Here is an 11446-nt window from a genome sequence, read left to right as displayed (position 1 = left end):
TTTATTTCACTGTTCATTCTTGTATTTCATTCATAAGAATGAAGGCGTAGAAATAATGTACTACAATCAGAATGTATCATCAGTGAATGAAACTATGAAGAAACAGAAATATTTATTAAAAATCTGCATTTAAATACAATGCCATTGAATAAACAGATACATCAGCTGAATGCACTCTTTGCTGAAATGTGGGTTGCCCTTGAATATAATTTTTAACTATGGTCAGTGACTGCACTCAACCAGAGACCTGTCAATAACTGACAAATTCTCTTGTGGTGTAACTCACCTGAAGCCAAAATTCCCTGCAGGTATAACCCAGGAAGTCAACGGAGCTACTGAGAATCTGACATTGCAAAAGAGAGTGGCGTGTGACTCCAAATACTCAGTTAAAACCACAAAGAGAAATTTAGCTGGATCACCAATACTGCTATCTGACCTAAGGAAGGAACTGAAGATTAATGATTCCCCTCTCTTAAATCGCTGAAACTAGTATTTTACAACAGGAAGAGCGTTTAATTACCAGTGTCTCAGAACAGCATCCCATTTTGCGTTTGACGAACAGAATTACGCGTTTGTGATGGATAACGCCCGGCCTGAAGGCTCGCCGTCCCCCAGGCTCTACACGGCAGACTCCCACCTACCCCTCAGGCTTGTGCCCGTGTCCCCCTCGCCGGGCAGCGCGGCGGTGGCCCCTCCAGCTCCTCACCAAAGCGACCCGCAGGTGGCAATGTTGGATCGGTTTTTAAGGATTTCGTTACGCATCGTGGCCGGAAGATGAAACGCAATTGTCTTCTCATTGCTCGTATTTTCCATTTCTTAGATCACTTCTTGTTTATTTTTATCCTACACTGGGCAGCCACCGTGAGACACATTCCAGTGTTGAATTCACTTCTGATTTGCTAATACTTGTGCCTTTTCTGTCTCATTTTCCCTCATTTACAGGCTTTCCTGAACATGTTTTCTGGAGTGATAAAGTTTTTGGAGTATGGAAGAATTAGATTTCATTATATTCTCTGCTTGATGCCTTCTGTGGCCTATACTTGGCCGACCTTGGCAGGCTCAAAGGAGATGTAAATTACCACTCCAGGTTCAACATGTTTAAGACTCCTTCAGGCCAAGGATTTATTCCAGCAGCCTCAACGCTTTAAGTACTGCTACAAGGAAGAGATAGTATTCATTTCTCTTCCTTTTTTTTCTCCACAGATGTGCAGCTGGTGGATACTAAGTCCCCCTAGACCTCATTATCAACCCATAACGTAGCGTTGATCCCTGTTGAACTGCATATGGGTTTAGCCTTCTATATTACCATGCCAATCAAAGGTACAGAAATTAAATGACAAATGCAGCAACGTGGCTGTGGTGTCCGTGTGCACACCTTATCACACCATACCCGCTGACCCCCACCCAGGGAGTCCAGAGCCTGTCGGCCCCACAGGCTAGGGCAGAGGAAGCACCAAGGTCAGCTTCGCTGGGGTACTCCTCCTGCTTCTCCCTCCAAACCACGCAAAAAATGTGGTTAAGAGGGTAATTGGTAAGTACAAGGCAGCTGCCCTTTGATGGCTTGATGCTCTGGTGTGGCAGGGGTGGGCGGTGCAGTGGCAGCTGCATGGGATGGTGCGCATATGCGGCTCAAAGGGCTGGGAAGGCAGGTGTAGGCACCTCAGCCATGCCAATGGCTGGCACCTGATTGCTAAAGGGGCACGCGAGAAGGTGGAAAGGCAGCGCTTCTTCCTCTAAAAGTCTCTAGGTGGGACTCTGAGGACAGCAACAAGGAAAGATGGCAACATTGTGAATTCCTGCAGAAATTTTGGCAACACATTGTAATGAGGAGTATACAGCTGGGAGGTGGAAAGGAGCTTCTGCTCTGCTGTAACACCTCCACTGGAAGCCGCAAAGATCGTACGCATCTGGGGACCCCAGCGCTCTTACTCGGCTAGGTGAGAGAAGGAAATTTCCACCTTCTTCAGTGGAAGCACTGGAGAGAAACCAGCACTCACAGCTTGTGATTAACTACCACAGCGAGCGAAAGATTATTTTTAAAATCTCTTAATCCCTTTTAAAATTCTCTTAAACCTAATACTACATGTGCAGCGAAGAGCATCAACCTACAAATATTGCTCAGTTAACATAGATACGTTGTAGGACTGGTAAGAGGATACAGTGCATCTTTTGCATTTTGGTTACTTTGAATCTATTTCAAACGGTCTGAAAGATACTATTTCTTGATAGTCTCCCAGTGGCTTACCAGTGTACCCCTGTAAGGTCCATATCCAATTCCAAACGGGGGGGGTGGGGGCATGGGGGAAATCACAGTTATATTTCCATCAAAGATTTCAAAGCTTTTGAGGAACAGAAGTAAGCCCCAGAAGGTGCTAGCAGTTGGGAGGGGAATAACTGATCACTTCCGAATTTAAGTATCGAATTTAAGAACCTAGTTACAGCAGGATCGTTCTGTTGTTAATGGAGAGAACTAGCAGTTTTGTAGGAAATTCAGATGCTAAACTTTCTACAAGGACTGTATCAGAGCTGAACAATGACTATGCTTCTAACTCAGGCATCTGAGGTAGCAGGAATTCCCGCTTCCTCAATTTTTGATACCCTGTTTTCATAGAAAAGCAATCACATAGCTTCTATGATTTTTTTTTTTTTTTACACTAATTTGCATGAGCTTGGAAAAGCAGTACCGAAGCACTAATAACTAGACTAGTAACCACGGACTATGCTTCTTCTGGATACACCACAGATCAGAAAAAAAAAAATCATCACGTAGCTTATTTCAGATATGGAAATTATACACTGTGAATATTGCTATCCCATAGGAGAATGTGCCAACATTTGAACTTTTGTTTCACACACTCTATTAGCAGCAGGACTGTGATCAGGAAAAAAACTTAACAGTAATCCCACCCTCAGAAATCCTCCAGAGAACTTGCTGCTGAGAAACTCCATCCTGAAGGCTGCCAGAAGCTCTAATCAGCTAATATATCAAAGCTCTAGTGTAGCCTGTCTACTCCCCCGATCTCAGCAAGAGATAAAAATAATTCTCATGGGTCAAACTACAAATCTAAGAATAAGCAAGAAAATATGCATTACTACACTCTGCAAGACTGTGAATGGATGATGGTGATCAAGACAATGCTTTGATGCTGCATCCAATACATTCTTACATATATTTCAAATTCTGTGTTTCTTGAATTTAGCATCGGCACAGTAAGCCAGAGGTGAATGGAGGCATGTTGCTTACTTCCACACTTTATGCCAGGCAGACATGCTCACATTTTTTGCCTTTGCTGGGATTCAAATAGGGTAAACGGTCACTGTAACAAAGCAGTTAATTTGTCATAGACTGAAATGGTAAACTAGATTTTTAGAGTCAGGAGACATTTCTTCCTCTTTCCACTACAAGCCTTTAAAAGGTCACACGGTACCAGCCAAGGAGTCACTATCAGCATCAGGCTTAAGGAGTGCATGTGACTGTTGCTGTACAGCTCCTTCTCACTGGTTTTACACAGTTTCTCAGATGTGAAGATGGATTATACCCCTAATTACACTTTCATCTTCATAAGTCCATCTGAGTTAACTTTCTGAAAATATCAAGTTATTCACCTAACAGCAGAAAGAAACAAAACAGGATTGCTCCCTGGGATAACACCTTTCTTTTTAGTGTCTTGTGCAGAATGAATAGTAATTTCAAACCTAAACACCAAAGAGGCAACCAGTTTTCCACTTACTGCAGAGTATATGATTAACCCCAGTTTGCCTGGAGCCATCAGAGTACTGGGAGGCAGCCACTTCTGGAGCATTTGTACCCAAGTGCTTTCTTGAGGATCCTCTCCCATCCTGAGCAAGTTACAGATAAAAGTCGTAGGATGGTCTATACGAATCTTTCAGTCTTAGGCACTATAAAAAAACCCACAGATTTCCAGATAAGTGCAGATTCCCTTCTTTTCTTTAGGAATGCTTCTAATGGTACAGGCTCTATTATTTTTTTATTAATTTATTTTATTTTTTTTTACCAGCTGCAGAATTTCCCTGGCAGGTGTTTTCATCAAGAAAGCAGCATTATCCCAAGTTGGACTCTGGTACTTTTACACAGTAAACACGACTTTCCTAAACAAGTAGCTAGCCCTACGAGTTTCACTGGGGCTACTTTTAGAAAATATTATTGCTCAATTGAGCTAAAGCAACCCTGGAATATCCTGTGTGAGCAAGTGGGACTGTGGGAGGCTATAGGTCAATAACCTTGGATGTATTTTATATAACAGATCAAATAGCTGTAAATTATCCCTGAGGTGGGCAAGATTAAGTCAGATAAGAGCAACGGCTGTGGTCATGCAGAGCTTCAAGACTCTGTTCCAAGTCCAGGGTTTTTGGAAGCCAGTGATTAAACACTGGAAAAAATGTGAAATGTTTCAGATAATTAGAACCATTTATTCAGTGGGAAAGGGCATGAACTGCATTTTCTTAAGGAAAAGCAAATGTAGAAGGACTACTACCAGCTTGGTTGGACTCCAAAAGCACATCTTCCCCTATTATAAGGTTAGATGATTCCCATGTGGGGTAGTAGACAAAAGGACTCTTGTTGGTTGTTTGCTATCTATGCTTATTTACCACTTATAATGAAGTGTGGCGTAAATGAAAATGAAGTGGTACGCTGCAGAAATTTTCTTAGTAGGTATTTGGGTGGTCAAAGACTCGTGGGGGGCTTGCAGTAAAAGTTAATTCTGGGGCAACCTTTGCTTTGCATAATGAGAGCCTAAACAGTTGGAGGTCTATCTGAAATCTGGATGTAGCACTCCAGCAGCTTGAGGACCATCTGCAGTTACTTTCATTCATGTCTTCCTCTTAATCGTCTTAATGATTAGCCAGTATATCATCCAGTGGAAATGCTAAAATACTGTAAGCCATAGATTCTGAATTAGCAATTCCTGCATCACATCAGTAATTTATACTTAGTTTATAGCAGCGCTTTTAGAAATATCTTTTTAGAAAGATGTCCAGTTTAGATCAAGACATAATGAGGCAGACTGTTTAAATAATCTGAAAATTGTTTCAAATCTCTGTCCAAATACAAATAAAACTGAACATGAACACTTTTGGAGCACTGAGGAATTTAGTCACCTTCTTTACACCCTGTTTCTCTTCCTCTACATGTGCTCATAACTAGAGACAGCTCAGATTAAATCTAGATTTAAACTCTATGTCTGGATCTGAATATCCTGTTTCAAACGGTACAAACCACAGATCCAAACATCCAAGAAAAAAAAATATTGGATCCTAATGCAAATCCTGGGAAGCCTGAGGAGTTCTAAACCAGATTGTCGTGAGCCAGCAAGTGTGAGCTCAAACTTGAAGCTGAACTCTGACCCACATGTGAGCTCTGGATTCCCGGGTTATTTGCACAAATGACTCCTTATAAGGTAAATTTTTATCACATTTGGTTTGGAAAAGAGCATGCAGAACCCAAAACGCAGCAGTCCCAGAGCGAGCACCAGGCATAACTGGCCCTGCAGGACGCGAAACCACTCAAAGCCCAGCTACAGGAGGAGGCAGCGTGGTCACGCTCCCACCCCAGGAGCCTGCAGGCACTCCCCCGCCAGCCTGCCTGCCCCGGGGCTGGGAGGGCCAGCAGGTCTGGTCCCTTTGCTGAAACACAGCCTGGCCTTAGAGGGGGGAGATGGCAGGCAGACCGGGCCACCCACCTGCAAATCCAGGCTCCCCCAAATCAGTGTCCTCTGTGTCACCCCCTGAGGCAGGCTGGCCGGCTTCAGGCTGGCTCCGAGTGCTCTGGACTGTTCTCCCACCTCGCTTAGCATTGAATGGTCTTACCTAACCTACATTCAGTGCCAAACAGTTATCCACAACCTATTTCCATCTCCACTGATGTTGCCACAGGCATACTTGCCCTATGAAAAGAAAATCACCATTCAGACACTGCCTTTTTCCCCCACAGCCAAAATACCTCTCTCCTTTCTACCTGAAAAGGTAACTAACCATGGAACAATCATCATTTTAAAAGGTTCCATAAAGATTTGAGCTCGAGGAACAGCCGTCTGCAAGGAATTGGGTATGATATAGTTTGCATCAGTATGCTGATGGAAAATAATTAAAAATATATTACATATACCATTTATATACATGTACCATTAAACTGACTGTGCATCTTCAAAACCGTGCAAATAGAAGAGTGGTATATACCAGTGAAATAACTAGATGAACAGCAGAAGTATTTATTTGAGAAGAAAGACAAGCAATAACCTCTATATCCAGAGAGCAAATGTGGAGGCATTCTCATATGCTTCAATTCTGGATCTAGCTTCTGACCCGAAAAATTTGGATGGAAAGTTTGAGGGCAAGAAAGGAATTTTGCCACAAAAAAAATTTTCGGTTCTCAAAAACATTGTGTTGTTTCAAAACCTATTTAGAAATTATTTTAATTAGAAAAAAAAAAAAAGTTGAGAATGTTTAAATAATAGGAAAGCTATTTTCTTTCAGTAGGTTTTGCTACAACTTCCCTACTAACCCTCACTTCACTTCAGCAACCCATTGATATGCCCACAGCCAGTGCCTTGTAGCTCTCTTGCAAGTTCAGCTCCTTACCAGTCCTTATCAATTGACCACGATCATTTCTTTGAGGGTTCAGTCCTGCAAATTACTGATATTCTGGCCTTAGTCTACAAAGCATTTGGGCAGACATTAGGCTTTAGTGAAACTACTGCGGCTTTAGTGAAACTGCTGATGGAGTTAGAGTTAAGACTTGAGTACTGTTTTGGATCAGGGCCAGAGCAGGTTTTTCTTTGCAGGATTAAGTCCTAAATCTCCCTCCAGAAGTGATTCAGTTCCAGTTCTTTACCCATTGTTTCCTTCTCTGCATTTCTTCATTTGCTTTTATCTTTTGGATGAAAATCAAGGCCTAAGGCCTGATTCGCTCATATATTGTTGCTCTTTTACACGAGCATAATAACTTCAATGAAGTGTCTTAAATCAAATCTGGGAAAGTGATGATCTGGGTGAATGGATGTGTTTATGCACTGCTGCTTTCAGACAGCTGGTCACTAGGAAAAAAAATCTTTCCCATCATAGATCCTGCTGCACAGTTGCATAAAACTATACCAAAGTATAATTTTTCTCTTCTTTGTGATGAGAGAGAAAAAAAGCCCAGGTTCTTTGGCAACAAGGTAAGCACAGGCTCTTCCTGACAACAACCATAAACCAAGAGGGTTTAAACAAAAAAGAGGTCAAAGGAATTAAAATCCATTAATATATTCCAATAAGCTTTAGAGGCCTGCATAATTATGTGAGATTATAAACTTTTAGACGTAACAGGTCCTTCAAAAACATAAATTCACATATTTCTGGCAAAAATCACTGGGGTAGAAATCTGTGGTACGCTAGGGAATAACTCTCACTCAAGTGTGAGGTGTTGGAAAATTCTGCGTTTTCTTTCACTCTAGTTGAATTCAAAACATATCAAAGGCAGCCCTTCACATTGCTCTAGATTTCAACTCCCATGCAATTTCACCATGTTTTCTCAGTTTAAAATTCTTTGACAAAGTTTTCTGGGTAATATCTTATAATTTCCACAGGCTACTATACTTGACATGATCTTATTCCACATAGATGGGCAAAATCTGCTCTTAGCCTGCCTCCTCAAAAGGATGCAGCATAAGAGAAGCAATCTCTTGACTTGCATGGAGTTTCCCTCTATAGCTCTGACAGTAGCTCAGTCTGAACTTCATCATGTGAGTAGATTTGCAGCTCACAGCAATTTTTGCGGTTAAATAGAGCAGTAGAAAGTAATCACATCTCATTGCAAAGCTGGTCAAAGCTTGTCTCAGACAAGCTGTGTAATAGAAAAGCTACATAAGAAGCAAAGCAAATCCTTTCAGAGTCAATCATGACTTAGGGAAAGTGCATCATATGGCAAAACCTCCATTCTTTATTTATCAGCTGAAATACATCTTGCCTAATACAGTAAACAATGTAACCAGCTCAAGTTAACTTTAAGACAAATGATCCTAAGCAGATTTTTCCCGCTTTTATCTCAATAGCAGTGCTAGAATTTTAAATATTTGGTATTTTTACTAAAAATACAAATTGCTTCTAGTACAGTAAATAATTCATTAATCCTGCTTTGCTTTAATATGTTGGGCACTTAGTTGCTCTTTTTCAAAGAATTATTACTTGACTGTCCTACAAAAACAGGTGGCTATTGTGCAAGTGTATCTAGACAAATATTTCTGTGGGGAAAGAATGCTTCTGGCTAAAGTCAATATAATTAAGGACTTTCACACATGATCCTGTAAACAAAATCTGCTTTGGTAGAAGTTAATGACAGGATGCATGTTAATTCTTTATTGTCAATATTAATATAATCTTGTGCATATTGGTCCTTCAGGGTGTGTTTTAACAAAAACATGTGCAGTGGCACAACCTTCAGCAAGAAAAGCAAGCTGAGCTGGCCACAGAATAGGTGTCTTTTAAGAATTAGTGAAATAGTTTTAGAGCATCTCATTGCAAATCAGTGGTATCCTGAATAATTCAATCGGTTCCACTGTCAGCACAAGTCCCTGACTTTTCGACCAAGGAGACTACAGCCTGAATGCAGAGAAGCTGCCTGTTAGCCACATTTATACTCATCTGCTGAGATATTAGAAGATAGACTTCGTGTTGCTGCCAGATGGCTCCCAGCTGCCTTTTGGTGGAAGTGAGGCAGCCTGCGACTGCTGGTGCATGCTGGGGTCTCGCCCTGACTTGTGTCAAAATACATCTGGACATGCACTCAGCCTGGAAGCCTAAAAACTATTCCCAGGTTGTGGAGTCTGGGTGTACGCCTCATTTAAGCGGAAAGTACAGAATGGATCCAAAAAGGTATTCAGAATTCTGAATTTCTATTCATGTTCTTTTAAGAACAGTAATTAAATATCTAATTGTCTTCATGTTCCTTCCTACAGGTAAACGTTACAGAACATTGCTGTGGTGCCTTTTGCCAGGCGCAACTCCTACAAAGAAAGCTGCTGCCTCTCATAGCAGCTGCAGTTCCCAAATGACGTAAGTTGTCTCTCTGTTTAAAAGGTATTGTATTATTACAGCCTTTTCTGTACAGATTCAGATCAAATATGTATTTTGTGTGCCGTTTAAATACCTTATATACCAAAAAAGATGCAAAAAGGACACAATACAAAATGCCAGAATTAATCTATCCAAAAGCCTTCCTAATTCACCTTCACTGGGTGTATACTCAGTGATACATTTCTTAATTATATGACGCAAGCCATTATTTTCCCCTTGGAACCCAGCCTTTTCCACCAAGCCTCGCCCTGAAGGACTTTGCCATTGTTGCAGATAATCCACCTAACTAGCACATTCCTCCCAACAACACGTTCCCGAAGCCATTAAGACCAATTAATGCTGTAAGTAACCAGCAAAACATGCCTACTGGCACAGATCACTGCTTCAGGACCAGATTTCTTAGTCCCTGCAAAAGTGAGCTCTAACCGACAGGCACCACTAAGGAGCAGTGCAGCTGCAAAATACCAAAATCAGCGTCAAAATTCAGCCCCTCTGTCTTCAAAGCCAGCCTGCCTGCATGCTCACACATGCTTCCCTTTCCCAGCTGGGCTGAGATGGTACAGTGGGACCCTCTCCCTTATTTCTGCCCCTTTCATGAGCTGTGCAAGAGATAGTGGGGGCCGGTGACAACCGCTTTCCCCAGCACATTTGTTTGCACAAGACTTGTAGCTTGTGCAAGGAAAAAATTTCCATGCAGCAAGAACTCCTAGGCCCACGCAAGAATCCCATAGTGAGAAAAGTACCACGTACTCATGTTTGCACTCACCAATATGAAGTAAAGAAAAGTTAGAAATCCGCTGAGCTATGAAGCCATAGAACTAAAAGTTCTACCAGCTTTTGACACTTGCCTTCGGAGAACCAATTTTCAGCATGTTTTTGCAGTCTGTCCTAACCTGGTTATACAAGGAAATAGTTTTATGCTGTTTCACTTAAGGTAGAAATGAGCATGAAGAAGGGATATTGCCCATGTCCTACTGCAAGACTGCTGGAGCATGCGCCCACCCACTGTTGGCCCTTTGGAACACAGAACTTGTCAGATAATGATCCATATACAGCCCTTGGCCAAGCCTTAACCTTTCAGAAACATCAAAAATTTCCTTAAAAAGTTGAGATTTTTCATAGAGGAAAAAATGGAGCTGATTAATTTTTGTGACTGAAGTTGATTTTACTTAGTAACAGTTAAAACAAGAAATATTGGAGAGCTAATTTATATCACTGAATAAAATTGCTTTCTATTTTTCTCCACTTTGCCATGAGGTACTTTTAGAGAAAGATTATAGTCATGAATTTATCAGGAATTTTTCTTTAATCTCAATAAATGTATTATTTCGAGCTTCAACATGCAAAAAAATCTATTTCTACAATAGTATTAAAAATACTTCAAAAATATGCACTTATATTCAGTCACTGAAAGAGTCTCTCCATTATCGCTTTGTTCTTGAAGGATTTCAAAGCTGCAGCAGGCAATCCTTTATGTAATGTACATACTGAACTAAAGTATGTTCTTCTAACATTTGGAAAACATCCAACTTTTTACATTTTCAAACCTTTCAACACTGCCATCCAGGTCTTCAGAATAACCAAGAGGACAAGGAATTAGTGCTTTTTCAACAATGGGGAAATGGACAACTTCGGACACATTTGAGTATTTACCTATTTTGAAGGATAAATGACTAAAAACGTGTCCTTTCAAAATACCTAGTAATTGTTTTTCCAACTGAAAGAAGAACTAGTATATTTTTAGAGAAACAAGGAGCTTTAAGCCCAACATGACTAGACCAAACTTCTTAGCTGTGGGTGAAACTTGGAAAGCAAAGCTTTTATTTGGTAGCTGGATTGTGTAATTTCTGTTAATTGAGACTACTCCAGCCCACTCTGCTTCTATCACAAATATACTCCTGGTTTTGGTCATTTATATTTCTTAAAGAGAAAAAGAAAAAAGAAAAAAAAAGACTTTTCTCCTAAGAAGCTATGCTAAAATTATTTTTATTATTTACTTCATTTATAGGCTATTGAGTATCTTACAGTCTATCATTAGCAATTGGTGGAAATTCTTCCTATGCATAAACAAAGTAAGCCTTATGGCAATTAGTGCTATCTTTAGAAATCTATGAAAAATATTTTTTCTACTCATGCCAAAAAGTGTGACCTCTTTTTTATGATACAATTATCATGATTATTGAATATTACCATTACAGTCAACTCATGTAAGCACGTAACTTTATCAATAAAAAAATACATAAATGCATTGAAATACATAAAATTTAACCTCAGGCCACAGAATCCCAGAATAATTCAGGTTGGATGCTGTCGTGGTTTAACCTCAGTTGGCCACTGAGCACCACACAGCCGCTCGCTTACTCCTCTCCACCCC

This window comes from Aptenodytes patagonicus, chromosome 1, assembly GCF_965638725.1.
Source record: "Aptenodytes patagonicus chromosome 1, bAptPat1.pri.cur, whole genome shotgun sequence".
Classification (NCBI taxonomy): Eukaryota; Metazoa; Chordata; class Aves; order Sphenisciformes; family Spheniscidae; genus Aptenodytes; species Aptenodytes patagonicus.
This window is presented reverse-complemented; position numbering follows the sequence as displayed.